The sequence below is a fragment of the Chiloscyllium plagiosum genome, chromosome 14 (genome assembly GCF_004010195.1).
Source record: "Chiloscyllium plagiosum isolate BGI_BamShark_2017 chromosome 14, ASM401019v2, whole genome shotgun sequence".
NCBI classification, from domain to species: Eukaryota; Metazoa; Chordata; class Chondrichthyes; order Orectolobiformes; family Hemiscylliidae; genus Chiloscyllium; species Chiloscyllium plagiosum.
In genome coordinates, this window is record NC_057723.1 from 23,017,077 (window position 1) to 23,042,228 (window position 25,152).

The 25,152-nt window shown below is 39.5% G+C and overlaps 1 long non-coding RNA gene across 5 annotated transcripts; it reads left to right on the forward strand.

The window, feature by feature from the left end:
* The first annotated feature begins 1,321 nt into the window (after positions 1-1,321).
* On the forward strand, positions 1,322-23,354 carry LOC122556898. 5 transcript variants are annotated; one of them, XR_006313690.1, is made up of 7 exons: positions 1,322-1,428; positions 4,373-4,472; positions 7,227-7,298; positions 14,804-15,305; positions 15,404-15,541; positions 15,636-15,783; positions 22,526-23,354. It is a non-coding gene; the product is annotated as an uncharacterized LOC122556898 (long non-coding RNA). The 5 variants fall into 5 exon arrangements; XR_006313686.1 differs by lacking the exon at positions 22,526-23,354 and adding an exon at positions 17,712-17,944; XR_006313689.1 differs by lacking the exons at positions 7,227-7,298; positions 22,526-23,354 and adding an exon at positions 17,712-17,942.
* The last annotated feature ends 1,798 nt before the right edge of the window (positions 23,355-25,152 follow it).

Consider the following 25,152-nt stretch of genomic DNA (forward strand, 5'->3'; position numbering starts at 1 on the left):
TGAGATGAGAATGCTGTCTGCTTTTCATTTGGCAGCCATTGTCTAATTCTCATTTTCTAAACTTTTTAGGAGAAAGTGAGGACTGCAGATGCTGGAGATCAGAGCTGAAAATGTGTTGCTGGAAAAGCGCAGCCTTACCTTATCACCCTCACCTTAACCTCCTTCCACCCTATCGCATTTCCAATGCCCCTCCCCCAAGTCCCTCCTCCCTACCTTTTATCTTAGCCTGCTTGGCACACTTTCCTCATTCCTGAAGAAGGGCTCATGCCCGAAACGTCGATTCTCCTGCTCCTTGGATGCTGCCTGACCTGCTGTGCTTTTCTAAACTTTTTAGTCAATATTGTGAAGTTTGAACTCAAAGTGTATTTTAAAACACTTTTTTCTTCATGTTTTGACAGTTTTTATTTTATTCCTGCAGCCTAGGAAAGATATTCTGTCTCTTCGAGATTTATCTTTTTCTTCTGGTGCTATTCGTTCTGAACATTGAAGAAGTTTGATTTGACAGTGAATGGAATGCTATCAAAAGGAATCAGTGCTTGATGGTGTTAAAATTCACTAGAGAATGACTGAGTGACAGATACACACATTTTCAATTGATCCAGGAGAGAATCATTTTAAAATTGTTTTCATTTTAAGTATGCTTTTACTTTATAGATTCTAATATTTCCTCACAATGCTATTGATTACAATCCTTAAATTTGAGAATTATATATACTTATTGGAACAATACAAATATGGGAACAATGCTGCATGATTGCAATAATGGACAGAATCCTCGGAAATATATATTGTGTTGTACAATAGGGATATTTACAGGATTTTAGCTGACATTGTCAAAGTAGGCGATACTTGTTTTTCACTATCAAATATACATGAAAATCAGAATTGGTTGTGTACACAATGTACTTTATCACTGAGCTCATGGCGCCAGCACCCCAGGAGATAGGAGTGGTCTTCAAGGTGCCAATGGTGAAGACAGATGACACCCATATTGGAGGCTACCACTATGTTGCCAATTAGAATGGGCAACTTCCCAAGATGGAAGACAGCAGAAAGGTCTATGGATGAGAGGATAGGAGCAGTATTCATTCCAGTGCTATTTGGATCCACTGAACAAATTCAAAAAACTAATGCTCATTAATTACCAGGGCATGTGGTGAACATATAGCTAGAGACAAACAAGCATATGTATGTTTGGGCTCATCATAAAAACATTTAGAAGGCCCAATCTCAACCTGGTCTACTACTTAACAAGCTCCTTGATTAGTATAAACTGCTATTAATTGCTGGTCACTGCTTTTTCCCTCCCACAATCCCTTTCAAAGCTTCCAACTGTTCTAATGTCATCAAGGTCCTGTGGTTTTCAAAACCTGTTCACACTACTAACAGCTTAATTCTTCAAAATTACACCACTCTGACTCTATAAAGGTAAGGGAAGGCAGGAAGTGTCAGCTGCAAAGAGTAAAATATGCCTGTCATGTTAAATATTTAACAGATAGGTATCTGGAATCAGATTAGTTAATTATATGCAATAATTCTGTTTTATTTGTTGTATAAATATGCAGATTTTGAATTTTTAAGAGGAGTTGAATGTATCAAACATCAGAAATCATTGAATTATAGAATGTAGAATATGACAAGAGACAACAGGTCAGGGCATTTAATTTTGGATGACTTAAGTAGAAGCTGATACAGCTATGATTGGCTGTAGAGTATCTTCTTTTTGTCAAACTCTTGTACTGGTTGGTTTGTGAAGTTGATGCTACAATGTCTGCAGAGGTTCATGATAGCTACAGTCGCTACCTACTGTAAGACTACACATCTGCAGACTTCTATAGGCCTTAATACTCCATGATAACAAATAGAATGCATTCAAGGTATTCTGCAATCTCTCCATACACTTGCACATCAATATATAATCATAACTGCGCACCAGCTCTTGTGGTTTTTTTAATAGATGAAACAGAACATGATGTTTGAAGATTGAGTAATCACCATCACATAACATAAATTCTTTGCTGAGTAGGTTGTCTCTGTCTCTGACATGAAATCTCTCCTAAACAAAGGCTTATCTCCTTCATGTCACTTTTGAATCAAGATTTGAATTTTTGATCTTTCCTTGATGCCAAATTCAACATAATACTTTTAAATGCAATAGGTTTAATCCATATAATTAACATAATCAGGGAGGCTCACCTGGCAAACTTCCTGATGAAAAGCTTATGCTCAAAATGTCAACTCTCCTGTTCCTTGGATGCTGCCTGATCAGTTGTGCTTTTCTAACACTACACTTTTTGACTTGACCTTCCATCTCAATCTATCTTCCTGGGTCAAAGATCAGCAAGATATGGCCCCCAAAAGAAATCCCAATGCAATGAGCTATCAAAGCAAATAGCACACATAAGCATGCTGTAGTGAGTGCCCAAAGCAACAACAGAAGATGCAGAATAGATTTTAAATGTGCAGATATTTCCCAAAGATTGTGAAATAAATATACATCAAACCGTGCTCTTAATATGAGACAACACTTCTTTAGAAGTGAACTGATTGGCTGAAACTTAAAGTAAGTTCATCTTTGAACTTCTGGACTCCAACATCTTGCTGATGAATTAATTAGAGAGAGAGAGAGAGAGAGAGAGAGAAAAAAAATATCAAGATCATAAGAAAAGTGATCAGGAGTAGATAACAAGGTCCTAAAGCCTGCTCCATCACTAACGACTGACCTGATTTTTGCCTTAACTTCATTCGATTCCTGCAGCCCCTATTCCCATTGTTGCATATGGAGCTGAAAGATTTTGACAGATTCAATCAAGAGGAGTTCCAAAAAACTCCATCTTACTTTGAATGGATTTTTCAACAGCACAGCATAGGATCTCGAAGGAACAACATGTAACAACAGGACCTCCTCAAAGTGAAAAGGCTAACATATAAGCTACATCTTCTTGACGAGAAGTGACTCTTCTGGTAGACCAGGAAGTATTCTTCCCCTACCATACTCAACCAAGATATCTTTTACCTTCTAAAACTTAAAGAATGGTGACAGCCACTTTATCATGAGTAGCGGCTCATGCGGCTAGTTGTATGGATTCAATTTGATTGAGCCTACCCAATGATGGACAGCGTTGTGAGATCTTCAAACTCAGCCTGAAATACCTGCACATGCATTATGGTCAGCAATGCAAAGAGCTGAGATTTAAGGATGCCACAGGGAAAAAACACACAATATCTTTAACAAGGAGGAATGCTCCAGCAAATAACAAAAGTGCGTCAGACCTGCTAAGAGAAGCACTATAATATGAGAGTCTGCAACTGTCTAGAGAATGGGAATTTGTACCACAGCCTGCATCTCGAGACAGTGGTATATCAGAGTGGTCCCTAGTGAGAACCTGAGCTTCTGTTTAACAATAAAACAGAAGCTCATCATACAAAATAAATTAAGATAAAATAAAATAGCAAGCTACTTACATAACACAATGAAAGATTTTGAAATGCATGGTCAAATACAATCACTTTATAGTACCTAAATACCAGAGAGAATTCCCTTCTGCATTACATCTATTAGTTTGACTTAACTGTTTCTTCCAATTCATGTACTTGAGAGTTTGACAGTCTTTTGTCTTTATTAGTCACGCAACTGAGTTTACATTTTTTTGAGTTTTGAATAACCCCTTTTGTGTTCTACACAAAAACCTCTGTATGGAGCTTTCAACTAAAACCCTTACACTGAGGTAACCTATTTTCTAATCTTTCTGAACCATCTCCTTTCTTTAGAAGAAACTTGTTCATGTATCCAACATCAGTTGAATTTCAGTAAGCTGCAATTGAAGTTGTTCCTTCTGCAAAGTTGAAAGGAAAAGTGGAAAACCAGCTCCTGTGACACAAGAAGAATCAATCCTGAAGCAATGAATGAAAGACTGGGAATTGATGTATCCACAGCATTGCTCCTTTCGCAAAGAATTGGAAGGAGGTGCAAGAAAACAACACTTTGATATGTGATCCATATTGATGCCAGAACCTTGCTTCTCAGATATATATTTCTTTCCCAATTCATAATATTTGTGTCTTGTCTCCATGTGCCTGTTTTTTATATGTATGGATATTTTAAGAAAGGGGTAGATTTTAAGTTATAGAGTTATAAATTAACAGTCAACTTGTCTACTTTTTGCCATTGGTTAAAACTAGTTGTTCCAATAAATAGCTATTTTTTCATTAATGAGAAAATAAATCATATCTAATCTCTTAATCAGGAAGGTAAAAATGTGCAATTTGCTGGTTTAACCAACTTTTCACATTTGTGAAGACTCTTGGAATAACAGAGTTTGATTTTATCACAACTCACTGAGACAGCTGCCTGTACCTCTTCAATTTGAAGGAGAAGGAAGATGATCAACAACTTCACCAGGAGAAAGTGAGGACTGCAGATGTTGGAGATCAACAACTTCAGCTCTTGGCACTTGGAAACTAGGATCTCAGTGAGTTGTGACAATATTCACAAAATGTCTGTCCTTGTCAATTTTTCAAAGACATGCTATTAACCTTTTTGAACAACTGTAACTCTTTGCAATGTTCCCAATGGGCCTTTCCAAACAGATGTTTCATCATACTTACCACCAGCTCACTCACACTGAGGATATTGGACACCATAATGAGCTGCACATCCTCAGTCTGGCCTTCAATCACTGGATCATTAGATGTGCACAGTCCGCACCTATTTATCCCATCAACTCATCCCAATGTATGTCATGCTGCAGCCATGAATCCATTACAACTATTAAACTATGGGGTGGCACGGTGGCTCAGTGGATAGCACTGCTGCCTCACAGCATCAGGGTCCCAAGTTCAATTCTCAGCCTTGGGTCACTGTCTGTGTGGAGTTTGCACATTCTCCCCGTGTCTGCGTGGGTTTCCTCCGGGTCCTCCAGTTTCTTCCCACAGTCCGAAGATGTGCAGGCTAGGTGAATTGGCCGTGGTAAATTGCCCATAGTGCTAGGTGCATTAATTAGAGGGAAATGGGTCTGGGGTGGGTTACTCTTCGGAGGGTCAGTGTGGACTTGTTGGGTCGAAGGGTCTGTTTCTGCACTGTAGGGAATCAAATCTATACCTTATTAATTTCTGTTGAGCATATCAGTTCATCTGTTCTATTCCAAATGCTATGTACATTCGGATATAGAGCCTTTAGTTTTATTCTTGTATTATTTTTTCTAACCTTCTAGATTTATCTTCTGATTTATTCTTATGTTTGTAGTCTCTTCTTGCTGTCACTCTTTGTTTATCATTTCCCAAGCTATTACTCTGTTCTCTTATTGTCTTAACACATTGATTCATTAACTCCCAAATTAGATCCCATGTCCCCACTATTTAGTTTAAAATCTCTCTAATTTTCTAATTATTCACCTCGCTAGATCACTGGTTACAGTACTGTTCAGCTGGAATCCATCCTGAAGGTACAACTCCCACTTTCCCAGACATTGATGGCAGTCTCTGATGATCCACAACCCATATTGCCCCCTCAGCAGTGAGTGCTGAAAGTCCTGAAACTTTCCATAGCAATGGACACCTTGCCAGACACCCTTTTAGGGATGTTTGTTGTGATTAATCAGGTTTCAATAAAAATAATAACCCTTTCTCTCAATGAATTTTCCTGACATCAATTGTGTCTGGCCAAATAATGAGCCCTTTCCTGATACAATTTATCTGATTCTCTGTCTGAGTTCGCAGTCCTAAGGTTAGGGTGATCTGCAGAGTAATAAGTCCAATTCTGCCTTTGTCTACATTTCTTCAGGATTTTAGCTGTTAGACATATTTTGTGTCACAGATTCATTTCTTTAATCTCATTTGCCCTGTACCAATTTGTATGGTCATAAGGTTAACACCATAAATTTCAGTTACTACAAACCTCTCCCTTTAACTTCCAACATTTTGCTCATAGCCAACAGTTTTCATTTTTAGCCAGAATTTGTTTGAAATTTAATGCTGCAGCACATAATAAATAACAGCTTGCCATCCTGGATCCTGGATCTACAGACCTCCAAGTCAGATGAATTCCTGGGAGAAAACTACAAACTGCAGACCAAAATAACCTGAGATGATGCCAGCTTATTAAATAAGGTATCAGCAGCAGATTCAACTGATTTGAAATTAGATAGCAATAAGAATGCAATCGAGGAGAAGAATGCATGAGAAATATCAAGGACAAATGTGTGACAGTATCCTGAAGTTAGTTTAAACTGGTATAAATAAGAACGCTTTGCATCAGTTTCAAGTGACAACCGTGTCCAAATAAAGTTAAGAAAATTGAGTTAAAATGTGCACACACGTTACTTACTGACTGAGATGATTGCATTTGGCTCAGTTGCAGATTACACTAACTGAAATATTTTCCCTATTCGTTTGCATATGGATGAGTTTGAAGGCATATGGAATTAAATCTAAAAGTGGGATTGTCAAACCTGAGTTAGTACTCTGTGGCGGTAATGGAAAAAGACTATTGCAGATAGTGTGTCAAGCACTGACCTGTTTTCTGATCCAATGCTAATTTGCCTCCAATCATATGAGATCAAAATCTGAATCAAAAAGTTGCGCTTCCTACTCAGGCAAACTGCAAATGTAGTTATTATCAAACCAGGTCACCTTTCCTTCTCCAACCTTCTGAAAATGACTGTCATAAAGAGTCAACTCACATTCTTCTCACTTCACCTAAGTATAATTGTGATAAATCACATTTTTTTATTGTAAAATGCAGATGGTCCTCAAATTTGAACTGCAGAATGTAACTTTACTAAAATTATTGCAAATCTCTTTTTATCTGTATTGTGAGTAATCTATGTAATCCTCAAATTTGCTGGATGTAGATTTGCATGTCTAAGCTTATTTAGTTTCATCTCACATTGTGGATTTAATGTTAAGGCTTTGAGTAATATCAATTGATATATTCTTCTTTGACACCATTCTTCTAAATATAATGTGGGACCAAAACATGGTTATAGTTCTGATTTATGCTTAATTTGGTAACACATTAAGTTATACATTAAGTTAAAGGTGTCTTTAAGTCTCATGTTGAGTATGTCCCAAGTCAGACTGCAGTCAGCCTGCCTTTATTTTTTTTAAATTCAGGTTTAAGTCACCGTTGAGATAGTTTTGGCCATGCAGTTCACCTTGATGACTGATAGGACTGGAAGTGTTATTTTAAGGAGCTCTTGTTTGATCCTATTTGTATGTTTCTTTAGGATGCTAGCTGGAGGTGGTATATAAATTATAGGAAATCGCTGGCCTTTTGCTCATCAGCAGGACAATATTTGGTAATTGACCATTTTCCTTTGTTTTATTAGTGTAAAGAGTTCACATTATAGTGCTGCTGTGCTTTATTGTCCATACAGCAGAATGTATGGACAATAATTATTTTCATTATAATTTTTGACAAGCGTAGACTAATTTGTGGTCTTTGGGATAAAATTGTCAATACTGATCAGTGGAATGCTTGGGCCAGAAACTGGACCTAAGCTTTTTGTGGAAATGATTTACCCAATTTATCGTATGTAAAATTCACTCAGCAAATCATGTGCTAACGATCACCAAAGACTCTGCCGCCTTGTTATTTAAAATACTTGGGCATTCCATAGGGGTTAGGTGCAAATTTATGTTCAAAACTGCTGTTTAATTTCTAGCAGCGTGTGTATGGGGGAGAGGGGTGTTGGTGCTGGCTAGTTTCCATAATTGATTTGATGTCAATGTCAAACTGCTTTTAATTTAGTCTTGGTTGTGGGTAGGTTGTTAACTCTATTGTCAGGACTGGAGTATGAAAAGAACAGTGAAGAAGACAGGAATGTTTAGGGAGAAGAAAAATCACAAAAAGGGAATTGTGAGTAGGAGGATGCTTCTATACATTCTTCAGATATTGAAAAAGAAGTAGATGATGAGGTGGAAAACATTAAAGCAACAAAGAGGCACAGCATGGTTTTGATTATTACCTATGGTCCTTATCCAAAACTAGATTTTCATCAGATCTTCCAATGTAGCAATGGTCATCAGGTAGTCTCTGGTTACATGCTTATACATAAGGATCCTTGTACATTGATACAATAATTGAGGGCTGGTTAGTAAGTTTGCAGAGGGCCCCAAAATTGGTAGCAGATAATGAAGAAGCTTTTCTAAGATTACAAAGGGTTCATGATCAAATGGGTCAAGGGGCTGAAAAATGACAAATGGAGTTTAGTGTGGACAAATACTTGGTATTGCATTTTGGTATGACAAACAATTAATAGTACAGCCTTGGTGGTGATGTAGAACAGAGGGACCTAGGGATGCAGTAACATAATTCTTTGAAATTTATGTCACATATAGACAGAGAGGTTAAAAAGGCGTTTGGCATGCTTGCTTTCATTGTTTAGTCATTTGAGCATAGGAGTTGGGAAGTTATGTTGAGGTTGTACAGGACATTGGTGAGGCCTCGTCTGGAATACTGCGTCCAGTTGTGGTTGCCCAGTTGTAGGAAGGAGCTGAAAATGTGTTACTGGAAAAGCGCAGCAGGTCAGGCAGCATCCAGGGAACAGGAGAATCGACGTTTCGGGCATAAGAAGGGCTTATGCCCGAAACGTCGATTCTCCTGTTCCCTGGATGCTGCCTGACCTGCTGCGCTTTTCCAGCAACACATTTTCAGCTCTGATCTCCAGCATCTGCAGACCTCACTTTCTCCTGTAGGAAGGATACCATCAAGCTGGAGAGGGTTCAGAAGAGACTTACCAGGATGTTGCCAGGTATGGAAGGTTGTCTTTTCCATAGGATAAGGTATTTCAAGACTAGTTGCACATTCTTGAGGTGAGAGGAGCGAGATTTAAAAAAGACTTGGGGGCAATTTTTTTATGGTTTGCATGTGGAATGAACTTCCTGAGGAAGTGTTGGATGTAGGCACAATTACAAAATCTAAAAGAAGTTTGGATAAGTACATAAATAGGAAAGTTTTGGAGGGATATGGGCCAGGAGCAGGCAAGCTGAACTAGTTTAGCTTAGCATTACGGACTGGTAGGACTGGAGGATTTATTTCTGTACTTTGTCTCTATGACTCTAATTACTCCCCATCCATCACAAGGGAGTGAACGAACATCAGTGAGTTTGATATAATTTCTATGGCCACTTCCCTCTTCACCATAAACATGGACCACTTCAAGTTTGAAACCCTCATAGTTTGAAACCCTGCAATCTGGCATCTTCACATAAGTATCAATGACACTAAATGAGGCAAGTATCCCATCAGCATATCCATAATAAAGCCATGCCCACCAGGCAGAGATTGACATAACTTATTAAAACCCTATGCATGCAGCTATCTGTGTTAAATCACACATGCTGAGATGGAATACAGCACATGATTATGACACAACTGTTCCATTGCACCTTCTTGAATGAACTCTCATCGCAACCATTGTAGCTTATTGTCAGCATTCAGACTGAGCTCTGAACGTATTATTTTTTCAATTCTATATTCCTCTACAAACCACAGAAAACATATCACATGATGTCAGGAATGGCAATGGTGCTACCGTAGTGTGCACAGCAATCAATCAATATTAACAAGACAATACATGGTCTACATGACCTATGGTTATGATAACTGCATCTAGGCAAGAGTGCAGCACTGCAATTTGGATAAATGCATTGTACTCATTTTGGAGATGCATTTGATGACCAGTTCTGCTCATGAAATCTGCTTATTAAGCCCCTTCCTAATGCGACACCTATTTGGAGTCTTATGTGCTGCAATAGAGCAGAACAAATTCCACATGTACCTTGGGCTGCATCCTTGTTCCTGGGTAAAGTACATCAAAATACAACACAGAATGCTGCTGTGGATTACTGGTAACAAGTGCATTCACATTTCCATCATTCCATTGGAATAGCAAGTGCTGAATCATTACATGTGAAATAATTGATGTTTATAAATTGCTCATGTGCTCTACATATAATGAGACATGTCACTATAGAGAACCCATTAGCTCTGGTAGTAAAGTGAAACTCTGCACTCGAGTGCTCTCCATGAAAGTGAACCCAACATTGCCTCAGAGGATGTCCGCATATACACCACTGGGCGAATACTGACCAGCCTCATTGTGCAGCCAACCATTGGGATTCTACTTCAGAGTGTTGCCTCTACACTCTGTTAGGATAGCCATGACCACTGGCCCCAATGGAGCAGGTAAGATTTATACAATAGGTAAGTGTATGTCACAGAAATATATAGGGGCTGATTGACTGATACAACACAACAAAGTAACTTGCATCCTCACTTCCCAAAAGGTTAGGGTTAGGATCAGGATGATTCCTGCACATGAGATACCATGGCACCTAGCCTCAGAAGAGAAAGTTATATGCCCATATGTTTCAATTGGAATTAAAGCTAAAGTCAAATTTAAACTCCTTTAGACATTTCTTGCTCAGAGCAAACCATGTACATGTACAGTACAACATTTCAACATGTGCAGAACTGTGCATTCTTAGCCAAAATAAGTTGACAAATTAAATAACTCACTAATTATTAAAGGAATGCCATAGAAATTGATGGGAAAACATTGCAATGGATATGTTTGTCTGGGCATCTCAATGTAGCTTGGTACTCTTAAAGGGACACCGTACTTATTGAATAGAAAGTGTTGCCGACTATTTCTGGACAAAAAAAATGTCAGGAAGCATGAGTGCACGAGTGAAACAACAGGAAAGGAAGAGGACTTTGAGGTTGAACATGGGCTTGAATTAGAAGGTTGTGTACTTGAATCTTAACTTGATATTTGTGCTCAAGTCTCTCAAGTACACTACTCGGGTCAATACTGTCAAAGGTGTTGTCTTTGAATGATATATTGAATCTGTGTGCTCCCTAAAATTGATTTGAAAAACAAAAACACATGGCTATATTTCAAATAGCTGTCCTTCAATCAACTCATCAGTCATTGTCACCTCGTTGTTTGCTGGAACTTGCTCAATGCAAAAATTGTTTTTATATTTCCCACAGGACAATCATGACCACATATCAGAAATACTTCAATGGCTACAAAATACTTTGGGAAGCCCTGAGTTTGTGAATGTTAATGCACCATATGTGGTGTAAAGACAACCACTACCAGTATATAGCTGGGTAGTTAGGTGGCACCATCACGTTTCAATGATTGGCTCTAAGGGCATACGTTGGGTTGAAAAAGGTTCATTTCTGGTACTCAGTTCATTTAGTCCTCCATGACTCCAAAATATTCTCACTCCCCATGGTACCTTCCAATGCAATCACAGATTGAGCCACACTGATCATTCACTGCCTCTCTCCTCACTCTCCAAGGCACCAAACACACTTTCCAGATGAAGTTGGAGAAGAAAATCACTAGTGAGTCCTGATGGGAAGGTGCTTTTGTCTTAACCAGCATATAGACTATTGCGTGATTGTAATCAGATACAAGCTATGTTAATATGTTTGATATTATTACTAAGCCTTTGAAGAGAATTACGATAACAGGTCTGTCCTCTTCAAGATCCTAAGCTGTCCGCTTTGCCCATTCAAGTCTTTACGAATTCATCAGATCGAATGGAATGAAAGTGGTTTCCAACATTAAACCTTTCAGGACATTTACTTTATACAACATCTCATACCTGCAAGTTTTTAGTTTTATATCTGACCAGTTTGTTTCATCCAATAGATACTAAAATCTGAATCTGACATTATTTTACCTGTGTAAGTTGTGCTGAGTTTTTTCAATAGCTTTCGCTATGAAGCCTAGAGAGATTTCCCACCACATCTTACCAACTCTTCTTGTGAAGCACCTACTCTGCCTTATATATTTCTCTCTTCTGATTCTAGCCCCACCTTACCATGAACTATTTCTAGTGTGCTGTTCAGTAAGATATCCCCCCTCCCCAGATGGATTTCTAGTGACAAGCAGTGTCTATGTCTGCATAAGAGAGCATGTCAATACTGCAGTGCTGAGAACCTTTAGGCTCTGAATGAAAGTCCAGGGTGCTAACAAGCATGCTACGGCATGGCATTGGAAGGCAATGTATGACATTATGAATGTACTCATAAGTGTTAAGTCAGCAAGTACAAAGAAATCAAGTGAGCAGCCTTGAGATGTGGCTGTATACAATCTGTGACTGGGTAACTGACCCTGTGTACAAAGTATCTTGGCAACAGTCTTTCAATGCTAGTTCCTGGTGAGTTCTACACTGCAGACCTGTACATCCTAAGTGTACCTCAAGTGGATCATAGAAGTGCCATGAGAATCCTGAGAGATTGGTTAATATTGGGTGCCAATATCCGTGGACAGGTAGTGCATGCTGCTGGATCATAATGAGTGATGGCTTTTGGTGCTGAGTAACCAGGAGACTCTTTGTAGTGAATAGCAAGCTGAAGTTACCAGGTACCTGCACTGACTTCTTTGTCAAGAATTCTGGACATTCTGCTCCTTTGGTGTGTTTGCTAAGAAAAGAAGATGCAGTTAGGACTCAGTTAAGGAAGAATTTCTTCATTCAAAGGGTTGTGGATCTTTGGTCAATACTGTCCAGCAAAGCAGTTGAGGCTACCTCATCAAATATGTTTAAGGCAAAGATAGATAGATTTTTGAACAGTAAAGAAATTAAGGGTTATGTTGAGTGAACCTGAGTCCTTGAAAAGATCAGCCATAATCTTATTGAATGATGGAGCAGGCTCGACGGGCCAGATGGCCTACTCCTGCTCATATTTCTGATGTTCTTATATTAATGAGGTGTGTAGTTTATAAGATGTTTAACAAGCAATAATCCTCCTCAGTAGGCAATTCACTGCTGCCTAGCAAGAAACACTGCTCCATACGCAGCAGTTGGACAAATGATGCATCAGGTTAGCCCCGAAGACCAGTGGTCTCGCTGGACGTCTCACAATTCTGCTACAAATCTCACCAAAGCCCATGTTGTTCAAATCTTATCAAGATTCCATTCTTTGTGATAAAGCATGATGAACTGAAAATATCCACACAGGCTGTTCTTTGCTTTATTCTTGATGTAAATGGAAACATTTGAATTAATTCAATACAAGTACAGCCAATCCCAATGAAATTGCTCTGGGGTTGTATCAGGTCAGGGATTTGTATGTTAAGCAGATCAGGGCAAAAGACAAAATAAACAATTTCCTGCTGATTTTAAAAAAAAGCTTCCTACAAGTATTGTATCTCTATTAGAAACAGTTATACAGAGAAAAAAGGTGGAGAAATAAATAATCATGTGTATTACTTCCATTTCATTATGATCTCCATTTTCCTTTCTATCACCTCTGACTCTTGTCAATTCTAATTTTTCTGTTTTATTTCATATAAGTCAATTGCAGGGAAGAGTGCAGAAAGAGATATTCAGAAGAAAATTTGGGTATAAAAATTTATAAAGTTTTATTGTTGACTTACAAACTGGTAAGTGTACTTCTTTTATAGGTCCCTTTGGAATAGAATTCTCACAAAGGTATTTTCTTTTGGGGATTTATCAGAAGATTTCAGTCCCAAAATAAACAAGATAAATCCAATATTATTAATGGAACTGAAACTTAAGAACAATATAAATGTATGCTCAAAACTGGAAATAAAAATGAAATTAATGGAAAAAACTCAATGTTTAAGGCACAGTTTAAATATCAGTGAAGATAAATAAAAATCAATCAAAACCTAACAATGCTGTCATATCCGATTTAAATATAAATGTCAACAGCATGTACTTTGCAGGCTTAATGCTCTTAATAATGAGAGGATTATAAGCTAAAAGAGAATAAGGGGAAGAAATTGGTAAAGATCTATTTTCTGACAAGGGGGATCACCTATACCAACTAGTTAGTTTTCACAAATTCATGCTTTTTCCTTATCTAAATGATTTCACTCTGCAGTCCACAATGAAAGGCATTGCAGACTAGCTACACATTTAACAGAAAATGCAGCAGTTTAGATGGGTAGCACTTCACACAGTTTGTCTGGGTATCTTCAATGTAGCTTGCTACCCTTAAAGGGACACCGTACTTATTGAATAGAAAGTGTTGCAGACTATTTCTGGGAAAAAGATTGGCAGGAAGCATGAGTGCACTAATGAAACAACAGGAAAGGAAGAGGGCTTTGAGGTTTTCTAATATTGCTCTGGAGCCATTAATGATGGATGTGAAAAGCAGAAAGGATGCCATGTTCCTGAAAAAGTGTCACAATACTCTCAAGCCACACATTAAAAGGGAATGGGAATTGATGGCCAGGCGGTGGAAGTATTGGAGCCAGAGGACTTGTAGTGCAATAAGCTTGCATAGGTGTTGAAACTTATTGATTGCATCTTCATATACTATCTCCCACCCTATCCCTCCAGCAACATTTTAAACCCATTGTTACACCATGCTCCCATCACTCATTCATCAGCAGTCATGTCAGTGATATTTCACCTTATTCTCACAAAATACTAATTATTTCAATCTCCTCTTCCAGCTTTCAAAAATATCCAGCTATGTTGCAACACACTGAGATCCTTCCTTCTCCTTTTGTGAAGTGAAATGGCTCATAAATACAGGGAGGAATAGAGAATAGTGGGAGGCAGGCATGTCTGTTTAACCTGGGCCTCCTGGAGAAGAAAGGGGGCATCATGGGTACAATGTGACTGAGTATGTTGAATTCAGCATTGTCAAATATTTTCAGGATAATGGTGTATTCCCTCCTTATGTCTCCTTTCAAATTCCAGCTCCCCCTCATCCTGTTATCTAACAGACAATACAAGTTGCAGATGCTTTTCATTCCAGTTGCCTTCACTCATTCAGATGTCTCCTTTGCATTTATGCTTTCAGATACCCAAGAATGACTACCTAGTCATTCACTGCCACCTCAGCATGAAGGGCAAGAACTAGACCAGACCTCTGACAAAGAAGTACCTGCTTATGATCTGACACTCAAAGCCACAAGCTCAAATACTGAGAATGTGAGTTTAGAAGCTAATATAGAGTCATTATCAGCACTTGGTGAGTCCCTCAGTATGAGAATAGTGAATTCAGACTGAGACGAAAGGGGAGAGTGTGCACCAACTCACCAGGAGCAAGACTTCAGATGACTTCTGCTATACAGGACTCGAAGAAGAAATTGGATGAGATAACATACTAGAGAATTCTGTGAGATTTCACTAACACTAGCAGGAGATCACTTGGAAGAAGCAGGAGACAAGGACATTTATGCTCTGCTTGATCAATATCACCTTTGCAAGTCCAGCTGACTCATTTGGAAAATGGTTCCTTTTATAAAACTGAAAATGTCAGCAACCACCTGACCAGAATGTTTGATCTTACTGAGACACAGGTACTCAGTCACATCTCGTAAGCTAATCTTTTGTATTTATATCCTGTATTGCCTCCCGTAAACTGAAGCTCTTTGTTCAATCCTTCTTTTCCGTCCAGAATGGAGTTGCCTAAGTTGCCCCCAAAACCAGTCTGAAGCTCCAGCAGCAGAAATGACCTCAAGTCTTAGAAATCACCTCCATATCAGTGAAAGACTGCTCTCATCACAAACCCCTTAAACAAAACCCTTTCACTCAGGTAACGAGGAAACGATCATATGTCAAGGTTTTTAAAAATGCCTGTTATTTACTCAGCTCCTCAATCTGCCTTGTCCTCTCTTATTTTTAAACAGGGAGATCCAGAAGTCTGAGAAATTGTATTCTGAGAATTAAAGATAGAATCTAAGGTTACAAATGCCTTAACGCGTTCAAGTCTCAGATCAACCCGTCTCATGAAGATTTCTCATGCGTTAAGTGCACTGCAGAAAAATTCAGAAGGTGGTGAGTTTCTCCTGACTTCTGAACTCGTCTGCATCATTTGCTTTTTCACTCTGCTGCCTCACCAATACCCATCCATCCTGGAAAATTTAAATTCCTCCCCTTGTGTCTGTCTGACCATAGAAATCCTTGAGTGCAACATTCCAAACTGATTTCCAATTGATCAAAGCTAACCACGCAGTGTTGTCAAGCAAAAGGCTAGCAGAGAAAAATCAAATCAGATTGCAAACTACAGGGAAAAAGAAAAGCAGTCACCAATCTACTTCCATAGCAGAGCTGTAATTTTAATAAATAAGCTGAAGAACTTTGACAATTTTAAAGTTATAACCATAAATTGAACTTCTTAGAGTAAGTAATTGCAAATGCTAAATCATTCTTGAAATATTGCATAACAATAGGTCTGGAATCCGATAGGTTTAGGGTCCTTGGTCAACATTTGTAACTTGATTTTTTTTTTAAGCAAATCCAGGTTTCAAATGCGAAGTCTAACCCTAACAAATGCTGATCTCTTCCAGATAATATTTTAAAATGCACGTAGACAGCATCATGTGAGATCCTGTAGCATATCATGACGTCCTGGATTGTGTTCCAAGGCCGTTAAATTAAGAATTAATCATGATAATCTTTCAAGATTCATTCTTGTGGTTTATGACCTCATAGAAAGAAAGTACTTTCATTTTATCCTTCATATCCTTAGGTATCTCCAATCTAATTAATCATTTTTTGGAGCACATGATGCAGTAAATTAGGTTGGAGGAGAGGCAGGTGAACCTCTGTCTCACGTGGAAGGATTGTTGGGTCCCTGAATGGAGGTGACAGGGGTGGTGTACCGGCAGGTGTTGCATCTTTTACGGTTCCAGGGGAAGGTACCAAATAATTAATCAATCTATTGTTGTCAAGTTGACTAAGGGATAAATGCTGGGCAATGCATGTACACCTGAACAGGGAGCTAGCAACTCAGTTTAAAGATAACAGATCTCCTGCAATGTGGTACTGCACACAAGTGTAGGGTGAGATCAGATGTTCAAATTATTCAGTGGATTTGAACCCGCAACCTTCTCATGAGGAGAGAAGTGCTGCACTGAGCCAAGGCTGACATGAATCTCATTCCTTAATATTTTTACCATACAGTCCACTTAGAACGGTAGTCGATCAATTACAAGTACCCTAATGATTAAAAGTGTAAAGCCATTATTTGCTTTACTTTCATACCTGCATAAGCTAGAAGACCTCAGTTTTGTCTTTTGAGATATGTTGAGTTAGTTGATCTCAGCTGGTGTACTACTACAGATACTACACAAAAAGAATAGAAATAGGTTCTGATGTGACATTTTCCATAATAGACTACCAACTCACAGAATAATACTAACATTGATATCAGCAAAGTGGCAGCCCAAGCTATGTCATTAAAGATCAGTTCCATTAGGAAAGGAGGGCAGGAAAAATGGGACATATAAACAGAATGAATGCCATCAATAGGGCTACCAGATTCAAAGATTAATGAATTTGACAGAATTTTTTTCTGTTAATTGTTGCCTTTTTATTCGATATTTCTGTTTAATTATACATTGATATTGTTGGAGAACAGGCTCAATAGATATGAGGATGAGAGAGAGCTCAACTTATATTAAGTACACAATTAAAATGGAAAGAGTAATAAAAGCTTTCTGATTTAATGACTCCATTAGTTCTTCTTCCATTTGCCTTCATGTGGAACTCAATAATTTCTTCAAACAACTTCCATTAATTTTCTTTAAAGGTAGGTTTATTTTAGTATTAGGGGAAATGTTTAGATGTTAAAATAATGCTAGTTATTTGGGGCAGCCATCAAAGTCAAAATATTTTTTGAGGACTACATGAGAGATTTTCTTGAGGACTCCTTTTTATTTTTTGGATGCTCTTATTTCATTGTTGCTAACTTTTTTTTCTAGTGATGAAGTCCATAGGAGCAACCAGAAGCAAGAAACAGCCATTCAGCCCCTTGAGTTGTGCACTGACTACTCTGATTGTAATCTCAAATCCACATTCCTGCCTACTCTAAATAACATTATCTTATGCATTAGTGTTGATTTTTTAGAGCTTTCTTCTTCAGCTAAGTAAGCACAATTAGCAAATACATATATTAAATCTTTTAATTTGGAATGTATAAACAATATGCTTTTGTCAGTTTATTACAAATAAATCTCCCATACTCTGTTGCCAAATATTTAGAATTTTCTTTTTGGAAATGAGAAAACATAAAGTTCAGGATTATGATCTCATTTTAAGGTAGAGCCCAAAAAGAACAGGAGGGAAGATTTTGTCCCCAACATGAAACAGGTTATCATTGGAGAAGTTAAAAATAGTGTGAATAAAGCATAGTCCTACACATTTAATGCTCAGTTTTTGAGCTCGAGAGTTGAAAAGTGTGGCGCCATACTTTCTGAAAAAAAAGTGCATTTTTTTTTTGAAAGTGCAGTCCTCACTTTCTCCTAGTCTTTGAGCTTGTCCATGCTTATGCAACAAAAGTAGAAGACTGGACAAATAATTCTTTCACTTGAGTTTCAAGAGCTCTATTTCAAATTCAAAGAAACATTAAGCAGAAGGAGAGCAGAAGCAGCTGGCTGAAACTTGGGCAGAGTAACAGCCCCCCTCAATTTGCTGAGACCAAATAACTACAGCTTCCAAATGTGGTCTGACTCGCAACTTCTATAGTTTTAGTGCTAGGAGACACACTTCAGGCAGAGGGTTTCAGTGCTGTATATCACAGCAGCATCTGATATCAGTCCAGAATTGAGCACAGTCAGTCTGGTGCTTGGGGTGATCACAGTCAGGATCCTATCTTCATAGGGGGTGCGGAGCTATATGTTGGGCACCTCACCACATGTCCTGGCTCTTTCTGCCCTATTGTGGACCATAGCCTCCTGAAATGAGACAATGGGAGGAATTGAGTGAGATAAAAGTGACTGCCATAGGTGTCATTATTGATTCAGGTAGGGATAAAGGTGGAGATGTGTCCTAGGGTAATGAAAAGTAAGCACCGAGGCAAGGCAGGGTTATTAGTCTGATGGGATTGAGTTAGAGTGAGTGAGGGAAGATGTTGCATGTGAGAGTGCTAAGACATGAGGTTTGGTAGGATGTGAGTGTTGTAGGTGAGGTTGCACAGAGAAGATGGTGGTACATACCCTGACAGAATGGAGAAGATCAATGAAATTCTTCCCACATTTCTGGGTGTTCCTCTGGATGGTTCAGACTACACTGACCTGGGGGAACAACTTCAGAGCAGACTTTCAGACACTGGTGGTACAGACTTCTCTGCCCATTCTGGACAAAGAGGATGGCTCTCCTCTGCCACATTGCATCCACCAGGAGTTCCAGGTCCCTGTCTGTAAAGTTAGGCACCAATTTCTCTTTCTCTGCCATGTCTGGAGTTAATGTCCTGAACTGTGCAGAGTAGCTCTGGACTGACGGTATGTAAGTTAGCTTGTTGAGCTTGAAGGTTTCTTTTCAGACCCTTCGTCATCATACTAGGTAACAGCATTAGTGAGAGCCTCCAGTGAAGCGCTGGTGGTATGTCCCACCTCTCTATTTATAGGTCTTGGTTTCTTAAGGTAGGTCATTTCTGGTTCTTTCTTTCAAGGGGAGGTAGATAGGATCTAAATTTATGTGTTTATCATTGAAGTTCTGGTTAGAGTGCCATGCGTCTAAGATTTCTCATGCATGTCTTTGTTTCACCTGTCCTAGGATGTGTGTATTGTCCCGTCAAAGTGGTGTCTTTCTTTGTCTGTATATAGAGAAACTAGTGATAGTGGGTTGTGTCTTTTGGCGGCCAGTTGGTGTTCATGTTTCCTGCTAGTTTGTCCAAAGTAGGGTTTTTTACAGTTATTGCATGGTATCTTGTAAATGGCATTAGTTTTGCTGGTAGTATCTATTGGATCCTTGAGGTTCATTAGTCGCGGTTTAAGAACTGTAAAAAACACTACATTGGACAAGCTAGCAGGAACCTTGCCACCAGTTGCGGTGGATCCAACTGGCCACCAAAAGATGTGACCCACTATCATTAGTTTCTGTACATACAGACAAGGAAGAACACCACTTTGACTGGAACAACACACACTTTCTAGGACAGGCAAAACAAAGACATACATGAGAATTCTTACAGGCATGGCATTCTAACCAGAACTCCATCAAAACCGGAAAAGATATCACCCACCTTAAGAAACCAAGACCTATAAATAGAGAGATGGGACATACTACCAGCGTTTCACCAGAGGCTCTCACTGATGTTACATAGTATGGTGATGAAACGTCTGGAAACAAACATTCCAGCTCAGTGAGCTAACTTACAGACTTATCATCAACTTGAGCTACAAATCTTCTTAAAAATTGCTAGACTGACAATACTTGGCTGATATGTTCTATGTTCTATATAGTGCTGGGGCCAGGAATCCTGATATTCTGGCAGTGATAAGTACCTCTGCCTTGTGCTGAGCTTGGGAATTTGGGTAACCATTGGGCAAGCTGAGTGCCATGGAGGTGTGGCACCTGGTTAATTAGGCTAGTTTGGGAAAATCCACTGGACTTTGTGGAGTTAAACTCTCGAGGAAATGTGCCAAATATTGCACTTAGCAGATTTCTGCTAAGGTTCAGCCCTTTGAGTTTTTTTGGAAGGTCTACAGATGACCTGTATTCTCGTCCATTTCCATCAGTAAGACCTCCAGATTTGTTTCAAACTGGATTTACGTTCTCAAGCCACTATGTTACGCATTTACAGGTCATTTAGTCCAAATGGTAAATCCTGGTGTGTATAATCTGACTGTTATTAGAATAACCCTTATCCATTATCATCATAATTGCATGTATGTTATTTACCTCGGCTATTTCCTATGGTAGCAAGTTCCACATTCTTGTTATTCTCTGGGTTAAGAGTTTTCTTCTGAACTGTTCCCTCATCAGAGAGAGAGATAACTAGTGGAAAATTTAGCTTGAGGGTTACTGTGCCTCAGGTGAGAGATGAGGTTGAGAAGGCAGAACCTGCATGTTAACCTCGGTCAGTACAGGAATTGAATCCACGTTGTCTGCACTATAAACCAGCAGTCCAACCAACTGAGCTATGATGTACTGAATTGATGGCCTAGCAACAAATAAATGAAAATTTTTCCTTCTGTCTGAAAAACTCTGATGCATCAATAGCTGCTAGCAATGTTGCTTCTCACATAACGCAGGAGGACGTTTTCTGATTATTTATGTCTTCGACTATTACCAACAAGTCTATGTGACAGTCGGGACATTGCCCAAAGTTAAAATTATTCTGACTGTCACTTACTATCACAATGGTGGATAACACTGCACAGTTACAATTAACATATATATTGAAATTTCAAATGATCCATTTCAAAATATAAAGATTACAATACCTACAGATTTTTAAAAAAAAGTTTTAAATTTTTAAATAAGACATATGAGGGGCATCATACCATTAGATAATTAGGAGCATCCTATTTCAAGTCCAGATCCTCCCACAAGGATATTGTTCACTTAAGATATCTCCATTCTTCTGACAAATTAATTCTCATCTGGATTGAAAATGTGCAGTTATGAGGAATACTGAAATGGATGATTTGGCAGTAAGAAAATAAAGATGTTTTGCTTTGGACATTAAAATACAAGGAACATCCTAAGAGCAATTATTGCAACATTTGCACATGCACATGACCACCATTTAATATTCTTGGTACTTTTAGATTAGAGTATGGAGTAGAGTAACTTTTATTTGTCATTTCTATCATATACAGCTGAGACAGTGTCCCTCTGGTACTGAGGGTGCTACATTGACAGCACAAACTACACAATCATACTCAGTATAAAGTTTTTAAAAAGTTCAATATGTGTTCAGCATGATTCTCGTGTGGGACTGCTTGCTTGTAGAATATATGAATAGGAGAAGGCCATTCAGCCCTCCAGCTGGATCTGCCATTTAATTTCTGTCTTAAACACACTCAATGGTTGAGTTTTCACAATATCTTAGGTTCAGAATTCTGAAAATTTACTATCTCCTGAGTGAAAACATTCCTCATCCTCTCACTTTTAAATGGCCCACCCTTATTCTGAGATGATGTTCCCCTGGATTTACTTATTAAATCAATGATCACTCGCACTCTGTAAGGAGAAGTGGCACTGTATTCTTTCTGCTACTTCACATTCATATGACCAGCATTCACTCTAACTCTTCCATTGCACATGCATCTCACCAAGATGGATATACTAAAATACTCAGCATCACATGCATCATGTCCACTCAAGGCCTCACATCCAGCTCACCCTCAACATTACTAAGCCTTTCTACATTCCGCCTATTCAGCTCACTCGCTGAAGACTTCTCACCATATCTACTGCTCCTGCCTGAGAACCAATTACTCTTGCATCCTGGGTGGCACAGTGGCTCAGTGATTAGCACTGCTACTTCACAGTGCCAGGACCCAGGTTCAATCCCAGCCTTTGGTGATTGTCTGCGTGGAGTTTGCACATTTGCCTCATGTCTGCGTCGGATTCTTACAGTCCAAAGATGTACAGGTTGGGTGGATTGGCCATGTTAAGTTGCCCATAGTGCCGGGAATGTATAGGTTAGGTGGATTAGCCATGGGAACTGCAGCATTACAAGAATAGAGGAAGGATAGGTCTGGGTGGGATGCTGTTTGATGTAGACTCAATGGGCTGAATAGCCTGCTTCCATCCTAATATTTTTTTTCTCTTTCCTTCATTGCAGGAATTTCTGGCCACGACTGGGCTAAGAGGTCCAAGGCAGATGGAGGTGTGCTCATTCCTTATGAGTTGAAGAGAGTTGAGTGACTGCTCATGGGCTGGTGAGGAGACATCAATGGTCAACCAGCCCAATATGCTCCTTTGTGCTATGTTTCTCTGTGATTAACACTAGCACCAACTAATTCTTCTTCCACACAAGCTGTTATCTGACTTCTCAGAAGATGTTTTGGCAAAGAAATTCACCTGTAATCTCCACAGTCTCAGAAACCTTCACTTCAGTGGCTTTTCTTTCTAGATTAGGCTAGTGGACACAATTTGGTGGGCACATTACTGACTCGTGCAGCCAGTCAGAGAAGAAGTGCCCATGTTCTCTGGCACACAGAGGATTGCTGGAGATTAGGAACCTTCTCAGCCCCACACAGAAGAGGTGCCCCTATTCTGGGCTATAAGTGACATAGTCAACCTGTAAAGACAGACACAGGAACCTCAGTCAAGTGTTCCGGAGACCGGAATAAAAGGTTAAGGAGTCCTTCAATGTTCTCACTACTGTGATGGCTCTGGTATGAGTGTACCTGGCTGTCTCTATGGAAAGATTGATGGCTATCTCAGAGACTCAGAGCCAACAGATGACTCAATGGCTGCCAGATATATACTTGACTCTGCATTCCATCAATTCAGCCACATATGTGCAGTGTCAATGGCAAGGAATCATGGGGATGATGAAACTTGTCCTGACTGGGCCAACACTCTTCAACAATCACAGAGCAGGTACACTATAGAACTGCACTTAGATGTAGTGGGAGGCAGAAGAGAAAGATAATTTATTAAGACACATAGGTAACATGGGTGCTACATCATTATAAATAAGCCATCACTTCTGTCAATATATTTTCACTTGTACTGTTACAATGTCTGCTGAAGTATTATTTATGTGGCAGAATCTGGTAATGTCAGAGCCATATGAAAGATGAGGAGCCTCTGCATATATTCCAAGGACATGAGATGTCACAATCACCAAGCATTGCTCATCTCTCACAGGCAGCTAAGTGTCTGACTGCAGAAAGCTTCATTTGTCACAGATCTTTGAACAGTGACTTTGATGACTGCAGGAGAAAGTGGGGACTGCAGATGCTGGAGATCAGAGTCAAAAAGTGGGTGCTGAAAAAGCACAGCCGGTCAGGCAGCATCCAAGGAGCAGAAGAGTCGACATTCCGAGCATAAGCTCTTCATCAGGAATGTGGGGGAGACCTGAAGGGGCTGAGAAAAAAATGGGAGGGAGGGTTGGCTGGGGGGAAGGTAGCTGGGAATGCACAGGAGATTATTTGGGGGGGCGCAGTAAGAGAGTCTGCAGCCATGGCGATATACATTAGTGTAGAGGGGACTCAGGCTACAGACAAAGTCCAAGGAATGTGATAGGAACAGGCCTTCCCAAATCTTAAGACACTATATTCACCTTCTGAAGGAGCAGCCCTCTGAAAGCTAGTACTTCCAAATAAACCTGTTGGACTATAAACTGGCGTTGTGTGATTTTTAACTTTGTACACCCCAGTCCAACACCAGCATCTCCACATCATTGCTGCAGTTGGAAGTACTTGCTGTTTCCAGGTCATCCCAGGGTTTCTGGCTCTAGCATCAGATTTAAAAATTTGGTGTTGTGTACTCAGTCAAGGACTGCCTGTCTTGAGCTGCCTAGCACGGTTGGGGACATTTGTCATGGACATGGCAGTTAGGGAGAAACTGGTGATCTGCTATGCAGATAGGGATCTGGAGGTCCTGTCGAGGGAATGATGTGGAAGAGGGATGTCTTCTTCTTCATTAATTTATTCATGAAATGTGGACATCACTACCTGTGGCAGCACTTATTGGCCATCCTTAGTTGCCCTGGGTGCTGATGAGCTGCCTTTGAGAGCAGCTCCAGTCCACTTGCTGCTCGGTAGACCCACAATGATGTTAGGGAGGATGGTCCAGGATTTTGGTCCAAAGACACTGAAGAAATGGCAACGTATTTCCAAGTCAGGTTAGCAGGTAGCATTTAGGGGAACTTGTAGTCAGACACTTGGCTACCTGTGAGAGATGAGAAACTCTTGGTGATTATGACATTGTACATCCTTGCTCCTTGCTACCATACTCGGTCAAATGCGGCCTTGATAACAAGGGCTGTCACTCTCACTTCACCTGGAACTTTTTGCAAAAGATCCTTGAGCACCATTGAGTAGATTGTAAGACCCATGGTAATACAGTCTGGAGTAGCTTATATTCAATTTCTTGTTGCGTCTTTTTTAACAGCAGGTGTGGAATATTTCTTGGTACTACCTTGCCTCGTCAGGGGTAACACTGACATGGAAATAAAAGGAGAGCTGAGTAGGCTCAGTGGTGAGAGGGCCTGAAACTTTCCCTACTCAATGTAAAATGAGAGACAAGTGGATGGGAATATGATGAGAAGACCACGCATCGATTTTACCAGCCCTGTGTCCCGCATTCAAATACACAGGTGACAGGGGAGGGGGGACATAAAATACAGCTCTGTGTTGGCCATGGCACACTTGGTGAGTTGTTCTGGAAATAGACAATTTCTTCGAACACAGTCAGTAGTAGGGACAAAGCATAGGTTGACAGAATTATCAAAGCAAT